The sequence below is a fragment of the Aedes aegypti genome, chromosome 1 (genome assembly GCF_002204515.2).
Source record: "Aedes aegypti strain LVP_AGWG chromosome 1, AaegL5.0 Primary Assembly, whole genome shotgun sequence".
Classification (NCBI taxonomy): Eukaryota; Metazoa; Arthropoda; class Insecta; order Diptera; family Culicidae; genus Aedes; species Aedes aegypti.
In genome coordinates this window covers 178,485,489-178,496,079 of record NC_035107.1, presented here as the reverse complement: position 1 = coordinate 178,496,079, position 10,591 = coordinate 178,485,489, and the positions used below count along the sequence as shown (strand labels likewise).

At 44.2% G+C, this 10,591-nt stretch overlaps 1 long non-coding RNA gene across 1 annotated transcript; it reads left to right on the top strand.

Moving 5' to 3' along the window:
- The first annotated feature begins 7,237 nt into the window (after nucleotides 1-7,237).
- On the top strand, nucleotides 7,238-7,629 carry LOC110674563. The gene is made up of 3 exons (XR_002498988.1): nucleotides 7,238-7,290; nucleotides 7,367-7,429; nucleotides 7,500-7,629. It is a non-coding gene; the product is annotated as an uncharacterized LOC110674563 (long non-coding RNA).
- Nucleotides 7,630-10,591: the final 2,962 nt, after the last annotated feature.

The window sequence follows — 10,591 nt, the reverse complement described above, 5'->3', positions numbered from 1 at the left end:
ATGAATGGCATCATTTTTCATGCGTGGGAGTGACAGAAGATGTTGAGAAGGTGAGCTGGTGTTGTCCCGAATGCGCCGATGCAACCGGGCTCCAGCAAACAACCTTGACAAGTGGTCAACAACTCCCATCTGTGGTGTATAGAATGTGCGTTACACAAAGTGAAATAAAACACTTCTCCGTGTATGTTCACAAAATAAAATGAGATCGCCCAAACCTATTTGTTATGAGCTTTCATTTGACGTTTCAACAGTGAAAGCTCACCTTCGATATCGTTTCGTTCGTGTTGGGCCGAAATGATGCGATGGGAACATACGCAGTGTTCATTTGTATTGGTGACTATGAGCATGAAATGAGCGTTCAATCATCTGCTCAATACCATACCTCAATGAGAAAGAATGGGAAGGAATGAAATCGCATCCAGTAGCAGATGCGAGAAAGCAGGACTAGCAGGGCTGACTGCTGTATGTATGTATGAGTATTGAGAATGAAATGCGGTTGAAATGTTCGTCGGCTGGGATTTAGCAAATCAGTTTGTAAACGGATTTTGCGGCGGATAGACGCTTTTAGATTTACGGTGCGGCCATAGTAACGCGTCTGCGTCCGCGTGTGCGAGCCCGCAAAGCAGAATATCAACAACAGGAAATCCTTTGATCGCATCGCGTTCGCGGACGCAGACGCGTTACTATGGCCGCACCGTAAATCTAAAAGCGTCTATCCGCCGCAAAATCCGTTTACAAACTGATTTGCTAAATCCCAGCCGACGAACATTTCAACCGCATTTCATTCTCAATACTCATACATACATACAGCAGTCAGCCCTGCTAGTCCTGCTTTCTCGCATCTGCTACTGGATGCGATTTCATTCCTTCCCATTCTTTCTCATTGAGGTATGGTATTGAGCAGATGATTGAACGCTCATTTCATGCTCATAGTCACCAATACAAATGAACACTGCGTATGTTCCCATCGCATCATTTCGGCCCAACACGAACGAAACGATACCGAAGGTGAGCTTTCACTGTTGAAACGTCAAATGAAAGCTCATAACAAATAGGTTTGGGCGATCTCATTTTATTTTGTGAACATACACGGAGAAGTGTTTTATTTCACTTTGTGTAACGCACATTCTATACACCACACCATCAACGAGTGGTGTAACCGGCAGTCAGAATAAGCAACGCAAACCTAGCGATGGAAAGGCGTCTTCTTCGGAGATAAGACGACCCACGAACACGTTACGAGTAACCACAAGGAGCGCTTCACGAAAGGAAGCTCCCATTTCCGATTTACCGCCAGCTGTAGAAGAAACCGCAGATGTGTCAGCCTTTGATTCTTTACAGAAATCCAATGCAGAACGCGAAAACCAGCCGAAGGGAACTCCGGCCGGGACCATAAGGTCGAGTTCTACACAAAAGTCACTGATGCTGCAACTTCAGAGACTTGATGAAGAAAATGCACTACAGCGAGAATACATACAGAAGAAGTATAGCATTCTCGAGCAAATGAGCAGCCGCTCTGGTTCGTCGTATGGCACAGGTTCCAGTAGAGTCGAGAGTTGGATAAAAAAGACGAATACCCTGCTTCAGGATGGCAAGCTTCATACGAAATACTCCAATTCAGTAAGAGTAGCAGAGGATGTAGAAGAATTACCTTTTACGAACCTGTCCGTTCAACAACCAAATTCGCCTCAGTACAGCATGAGACCAGGCCCTAGGTGCACACCCAGCCATGCTAGCCAACTTTTCAGCGATGCTAATAGGTCGTCCGCCAGTCTACCACGTGAAGTCGGAATTCCTGCTTATCGTCCATCGTACCTGCCACTGCCTCAGGGTACTTCAGTATACCCGCCACCTGAACGCAACCGTATGCCATCTCCGATAATCGTTTCCCACCCAAATCCGCACCAGTATCAAGCACCGAACAGCCAACAACTCGCTGCCCGACAAGCGATATCGAAAGATTTGCCTCCGTTCTCCGGACAACCCGAAGAATGGCCGATATTCTTATCAACTTTCACTAATACTACTGCGATGTGCGGATTTACTGATGATGAGAATATTATCAGACTGCAGAAGTGCATGAAGGGTAAAGCGTATGAGGCGGTGAAAAGTTTGCTCATGCATCCGTCAAACGTTCAGCGTGTAATCGATACTCTGCGTATGCTCTTTGGTCAGCCGGAGTCGATTGTACATTCGTTAATCTCAAAAATTAACCATCTGCCGGCTATGAGAGAGGATAAATTTGAAACTATCGTTGAGTTTGCTGTGAACGTCCGTAACTTTTGTGCGACGGTCGACGCATGTGGGATGGAAGAGTATTTATACAACATCTCTCTGTTACATCAGCTCGTTGCCAAGCTTCCACCAACCATCAAGCTGGACTGGGCACGCTACCGCCAAACTCTACCAGCGGTGAATTTAGCAGCGTTTGGAAACTGGGTTTACTCTTTAGCCGAAGCAGCAAGCACAATTGCTATTCCTCCAGTTGGTTTAGAGTCAAAGTCGACTCGGGGCGATTCTCGTGGAAACAAGAAAGGAAATGCTTTCCTAAACGCCCATTCTGAATCATCGAGCGTTCACCCTTCATCGGGTAAATTCAAGCCAGCATCGGGTCGAATGGATCACGAGACGTGTCCTATATGCAAAGGCGGGTGCAAGGCAGTTGAAAAATGCAGGCGTTTTCTAGAACTATCCAGAGAATCAAGATGGGCTGCAGTTAGAGAAAGCGGACTTTGCCGAAAATGTCTCCGCAGTCACAAAGGAGTATGTAAGGTGAAACCATGTGGAAAGGATGGGTGTGAACTGAAGCATCATCAGCTACTTCACAATGATAAAAAGGTAGCGACCACGAGTGCAAACGTGTGCACACAGCCGTCCGGACAGCAGTCATCCGAAATAAAAATCGGTACCCAGACACATGATTGCAACGTCCACCGTACAACTTCTAGTTCCGTTCTTTTTCGTTACCTACCGGTAATACTTTATGGAAAAAGTCGAAACGTATGCGTTCTTTGATGAAGGATCGGAGCTTACACTATTAGATGAGGAGTTGGCAGAAGAACTACAACTTGAAGGTGGCGTTCTACCACTTTGCCTTCGATGGACCGGCGGTGCGGAACGAAACGAAGGTAGCTCCCGAGTTGTCGATCTGGACATCGCTGGAGTTCATAGTCAACACAAAAGGTTCCCCCTTACATCTGTTAGGACCGTCAAGGAACTGCTATTACCATTTCAAACATTGGAGGCTGCAGAATTGAAGCGACTGTATCCCCATCTGCGTGGGCTGCCAATCCAATCATATCGTGAGGCTAGACCACGTATTCTGATAGGAATGAAGCATGTTTCTGTCGGAGTAGTACTCAAATGCAAAGAAGGAAATTTCGAGGACCCTGTTGGTGTCAAGACCCGTATTGGCTGGACGGTTTGTGGAAGGTTGAGTCGTGACGCCGGAGGGTCCGCCCAGTGCATGGTCCACGTATGCTCTGAATATCAAGATTCAGGCGACCAGCTTCACCAGGCTATGAAGGCATACTTTGCGCTGGACAGTCTTGGTGTCGCGAAGCCTAATGGGAATCTTCTCCTTTCCTCCGAAGATCAACGCGCCAAATATCTGCTCGAATCGACGACAAAACTTCTCGATAATCGTTACGAAGTAGGATTGCTCTGGAGACACGACAACGTACGACTGCCAAACAATCAAGCGATGGCTTTGCGTAGGCATCAACAGCTCAGAAAGCGAATGGACAGAGATATTGACTTAGCAGAGACTCTCAACGGAAAAATTGCTGAATATGTTGTCAAAGGATACGCCAGAAAGCTGACACCAGAGGAACTTGAACAGTCGTACCCGCGCACCTGGTACCTGCCCATATTCCCTGTTACGAACCCCAACAAGCCAGGAAAGATAAGATTGGTGTGGGACGCAGCCGCCAAATCATTCAACGTTTCATTGAATTCCGCCTTGTTAAAGGGCCCCGATCTGCTATGCTCACTGTTGGCGATACTCCTACAATTTCGCCAAGGTCGAATTGGATTATCCGGAGACATCCGTGAAATGTTCCATCAGATTTTGATGCGAACCGAGGACCAACATTGTCACAGATTCTTCTGGACAGACGAGAACGGCGAATTGGCTGTCTACGTGTTGCAAGTAATGAGTTTTGGGGCCAGCTGTTCTCCTAGCTGTGCCCAATACGTCAAAAACGTAAATGCAGAACGTTTTCGGGCCACCCATCCAATTGCTGTGGAAGCAATAACAAAGCGCCATTATGTAGACGACATGTTAGTGAGCGTCGATGAGGAAAATCAAGCAATACGGTTAGCGGAAGAGGTTAAATATGTGCATTCTCAAGGTGGCTTTGAGATCCGCAATTGGATGTGCAATTCCAGAACTGTTCTTACGGCACTGCACGAAGGTGATACGGCTGAGAAGGATATGGATCTTTCCTCCGAAATTGCCGTCGAGAAAGTCCTCGGAATGTGGTGGAGTACGGAAACAGATGAATTCTTATTCAAAGTAGGGTGGAACCGATACGATTCACTTCTTCTAACGGGCCAAAGACCGCCCACCAAAAGAGAAATGCTCCGGGTCTTAATGACGATCTTTGATCCTTTAGGACTTATCGCACACTTCCTAATATTCCTCAAAATTTTGCTACAGGAAGTGTGGAGATCGAAGGTGCAGTGGGACGAAGAAGTCTCAGGAGATGTGTACAGGAAATGGCAGCTGTGGACAAGCGTTCTTCCCCAAGTAGAAAACGTCCGCCTTCCACGCTGTTACAGCTCTCCGTTAGCAGTAAGCAGCTGTACCGACATCCAACTCCACACGTTCGTCGACGCAAGCGAAAACGGGTTTGCTGCGATAGCGTTCCTTCGATTCGACTACAACGGATCTACGCAGTGCTCTATTGTAGCTTCGAAAGCTCGTGTAGCTCCATTAAAGTTCCTTTCCATACCTCGGTTGGAACTTCAAGGTGCCGTTCTTGGAGCAAGACTAGCGCAGACCATCATCTCCTCTCTAACGCTTCGGATTACTCGACGAGTGTATTGGACAGATTCTTGGGACGTGCTTCACTGGATCAATTCAGATCATCGTCGCTACTCACAATTTGTAGCCTTCCGAGTAAGTGAGATTCTCGAAACATCTGAGCCAGAGGAATGGCGATGGGTACCGACCAGGCTTAACGCGGCCGACGATGGGACTAAGTGGGACGGAAAGCCGGATCTTTCATCAGACAGCAGATGGTTCACCGGTCCGGATTTTCTATGGTGTTCAGAAACAAAATGGCCTCAAACCCCTCGTCTAGTTTCACCGCCCACTACAGAGCTTCGTCCACACTTGATGGTACATCGCACGGCTCCACACATTTCACTTATTCGGTACAACAACTTCTCGAACTGGCAGCGCATACGAAACAGCATGGCATTTGTTTTTCGTTACATCTCTAACTTACGACTGAAAGCGAAACAGCAACAAATTTTTCTAGGACCGCTGACAATGATGGAACTCAGAAAAGCTGAAGCGTATCTATTTCGTGTTGCTCAACAAGAAGGTTTCCCTGACGAAGTAACTACTCTGCAGCAACAACGCTCAATTTCTTCTGTAAAACTTCTTCCAAAATCTAGTCCGCTGTATCAAATGAGCCCATGGTTAGATGAACAGGGAGTTCTGAGGATGCGAAGCAGAATCGGCGCTTGTCAATTTGTCAGTCACGACACCAAGCAGCCAATTATTTTGCCACGTACTCACCACATCACGACGCTAGTAATTATGCACTATCACTACAAATACCATCATTGTAATCACGAAACTGTTATAAACGAACTGAGACAAAAGTTTCACATCCCCCGCATTCGAGTCGCCTTCACCAAGGCACGCAAAGGTTGTCAGCGTTGCAAAAACGAAAATGCGGCTCCACAACCGCCATTCATGGCGGACCTTCCAGCAGCAAGACTTGCAGCGTTCACGCGCCCCTTCACATATGTCGGGGTAGACTACTTTGGTCCTCTGGAGGTGGTCGTCGGTAGGAGGACGGAAAAACGTTGGGAAATGCTGATTACCAGCTTGACCGTCCGAGCGATCCACATTGAGCTGGTCTGTTCCCTCAGTACTAACTCATGTATTATGGGTCTACGAAACTTCATTTCTCGCAGGGGTACTCCGAGGAGAATCTATAGTGACCGAGGTACAAATTTCATCGGTGCAAACCGAGAATTAAGTGAAGCTGTGTCTGCAATCAACCAACCTGTGATGGCCGAATTTGTGAGTCCTGATACAGAATGGATTTTCAACCCCCCTGCTGCACCTCATATGGGTGGTTGCTGGGAGAGATTGATCCGTACGGTGAAGACTAACCTAATGGCAATTCGTCCTGCATCAAAGCTCACGGACGAAGAACTAAGGAACACACTCACGGAAATAGAGAATATCGTGAATGCTCGGCCCCTGACCCATGTACCAATCGACAACGATTCTGCTCCAGCGTTGACCCCAAATCATTTTATTCTCGGGTCATCGAATGGGTCTAAACCTCTTTCAACCCTAGATGATAGTGGTTCTACATTACAGCGCAATTACCGAACCTCTCAGATACTCGCCAATCAGTTCTGGAGACGCTGGGTAAGTGATTATCTCCCAGAAATATCCAGGCGGACAAAATGGTTTGCGCACACGAAGCCGCTTTCGATCGGCGACATAGTCGTCATCGCTGACCCAAGACTTTCCAGAAATTGTTGGCCAAAGGGACGAATCATTCTGACCAACAAAGGACGAGATGGATGCATCCGATCTGCCACCGTTCAAACAGCTAACGGAGTGTACGAACGGCCTGCTACGAAGCTGGCAGTCCTTGATGTTCACCGCGAAGCATTATAAGCCAACCGGAAGTTGGCGTACCCCGGGGGAGTGTTGTCAACGCGCAGTTCCACCGGACTGGCAACGCTTCTACGAATACTATTACAAAGGGAAACTGTAGTACTTATATGGACTTGGCAAACTGTCAAGGAGATGAGATGGCAAGAAATTAGAATAACGAGGCGTGAACAAAGACAAATTGGCACAATTCTTTAATCTAAAACAAACTTATGTCTAAAGTTAGTAAAATCTTAATCTATTGTTAGTTAATGATAAAAGTTAATAAGCTATTTTCTATTAGTACGGTAAGAGTGAATTATTATGAACTGAACATGCTGAATTTCTATTCTAAACTACTTATCTATTAGCTTAACCTAAACGAATGGCGAGCAATTCATTACGGCAGTTAAATCTAAAATCACACAAATAATTAGTTGGTGAGTGATTATTATTTTCGTTTGTACAGTATAATTGAATCAACCATAAAAGATATTAACTTAAAATTAACTTTAGGTATCCATGCAACAATAACCGTCAGAGTATCAATTGTTGTCTGACTCCGAGCGCGTAGTAAACGTGAGTAAAATTTGTAGATGCATTGTTTTATGAAAACTCTTTATTACATAGCTACTCTCCTCTCATCCAGGAATTTTATAACCGCCCCCACATTGAACTCAAATAAACGGTTTATAAAAACGGAATCTGCTCTTTGTTGTATGGTGAGCCAACATTGTCCTTAAACCGAGAAGCATAGTTTCTCCCAGTTGGGACGTAACGCCAGAAAGAAGAAGAATGACGCATAAAGAAGCTTTAAGGTGAAGATGAATCGAAGCCAAAGTTCAAATTTTCAAGAGCACGGAAACCCTAATCGATTGGTCACCAGCAGCTAGTGACCAACCGATTAAGTTTTCAGCTCAAACGGAAGTTTGGTTCTCCAGATCCGTGCTCTTGAAAATTACAAGTTTGGCTTCGATTAATCTTCTCCTTAAGCGAGATGGATCAACTAGGTCCGAGCAAAAATATATAAGCTCCGCAATACTAACCATTTCTAAGAGGTTTTGAAAAATGAAACAGAATTCGATTTTTCAGGATGTGTGAAATTAAGCAAAATGGTATGTCAGTCCAGAAGAGCCCGATTTTGTGTATCATTATTTTTGAAATTGTTTGCAGAACATTAAATTTATAATTATTTGTTGATTTTCCATACCGATTTTTGGTGTTTGTTTTATTGATATGCCGACAATGTTGTTCTGAAATTTTGGAAAATGTAACTGAGATTCGAAATCTCGGTAAAAGTATTTACAAAATAGCGGATGTCAATCCGTTTACCGAGGTCGATTTTCAAATAAAAGTGTGTACTTGGCCGATTTATCATATCGTTTTGGCTTCATACCGCTTATTTACTTCTAGGTCTAATTTTGAATGTTTTCCCAAAATTGAACTCATTTGGATGAAAACTAGGACTACATGAGCCCTCCAAGGTTTGTATGGGAATAAGTATGTAAAAAAGCAAGTATTTTATTCAAACGGTTATAATGTTTTCCCGTGCGCTCTTGAGGCTTAGTTCTACTTAGATAATGTTTGATATATCACAGATTCGTCGAACTTTGTGAGATTCTTCGTTTGGATAGAAAGCATTAACTTATTACTGAAACTTCTGAATGGTCTTCGGCAAAGTTGTGTCAGATAAATGTTTACATGTATCTTCACTACAATCTTCTTCTTTTCGGCGTTAATCCTCTTCGATAAATTACGCTCTGGGAGTTGTAATGATTCTTTAATTTATGGTCAGTAAAACCAGCTCAGATGGTTTATTTTACATAGAATATAGTGTATTTCGATTGATCTTGTTTAAAACTAATTACAGTGCAATTTGTTTTCAACTTTCAAATAAAATTCTAATTCTCTCACGTCTACGAAATTATTTGTTCGAGATGAAACAACATGTTCGGAATATGAGACAAAATGAGCACAGTGTTCAAAATTTTAAAGCAAAATGTTGTCCCATTATTTTGCGTAAATCAAATACCGCTTTGTCCTGAATTCCGAACAGATCCATTTTCTAAACACACGTATTTTGTATGGAGATGTTGTTGAAATGTTTCACTGAAATATGTCATCATATTTCGTAAAAACGGCGATCAATTCTTACTCAAAGGGCGTTTTTGAGGGCTTAGACCTTGTGAAAACTTCCCGTAGTTGTGTTTAACTAGCAACTCGACTGAAATATATTGCGATATTAGATTTTGACAATGCTTACAAACTAACGAATTCTTACAAATTGGTTTCCAACTCAACCGGTGTAAACGCACCTACGGATGATTTCTTCTCTCGGTACTATTTGCTATAGGTAGAACATAATTATAAAAAATAAATGAAAATACTAATTCAGTCACTGCCACAAAGTTCTTCGATGTAGGTTTCTTTAGGAATACAATTTATAAGGCAATTTAGGGAATTCATACATTACACTATAGCACGTAATAATTCAATTTGTATGCACGCTGAGTCATATATCTTTCCTTCCAGCTTCTCAACCATAAACATTATCACCTCGTTTGGCTTTGATGTGATCTAACTACCTACAGGGCCTATCGCTTGTACGTCGTAACAGTCCCCCCCGTAATACCTATTGCAGAATGGTCTTACTATTATCTTGGACGTCAATTAAGGCCACCTTAGTTGCAGCTCTTTTAAGAATCTCTGAATCTGTTTGAACATCCACCTTCCTGACCTGTCCATCTCCTCCTGGATACACTTTGATCACACGTCCACGTAGCCACCCGTTGCGGACACCTTCATCGACGATGATAACTAAGTCTCCGGCTTGTAGGGGACGTACCTCATTAAACCATTTGGTCCTTCGTGCGATGGTCGGTAGATATGCTTTTATCCAGGTCTTCCAAAATTGATTTAGTAGATGATTTAAAAGTTTCCAGTTCCTTCTCAGTGCCCCAGAGTTTTCAAGAGCTATTTTGGGAGCATTATTTGCCCCATTGGAATCCATCAGCAAGAAACAATTTGGTGTCAGTACTTCTTGGTTGGGTTCATCTAGCGGAACAAATGTCAGTGGGTGTGAATTGACAATCATTTCCGCTTCCATTAGAAATGTTGAAAACTCCTCGTCATCAAGTTTATCACGATGGCACAATGATTTAAACGCTTCTTTTATAGAACGGACCTTCCGCTCCCACACTCCTCCCATGTGGGGTGCGGACGGGGGAGTAAAGGTCCATTTCGTATCCACATTTGTGAAAGTGACTGCAACTTCAGCATTGATATTTTTGATCTCTTCTGCCAATTCTCGAGCGGCCCCTCGAAAGTTAGTGCCGTTGTCGCTGAAAATCTCTCGTGGCGCTCCTCTGCGAGCTATGAAGCGACGAATGGCCATTTTGCAGGATTCCGTGGACAAGGAGTGCACCACCTCTAAATGCACTGCTCTCACGGTGAGGCAAGTAAACAATGCTACCCAACGTTTAACATTTGTGCGACCTCTTTTTACGAGCATTGGACCAAAGTAGTCCAGTCCAACGAAAGAAAACGGTCGTATGTAAGGTTGCACTCGTGGTTCAGGCAGCGCTGCCATCTTCGGTGGACTTGGAACTGCACGATACACTCGGCACCACATGCATCGCTTTACTAAGCTCTTTACGACAGCCCGAAGATTTGGTATGTAATATCTTTGTCGCAGCTCATTAACAACGGTTTCTACATTAGCGTGACCGAACCGTTGATGAT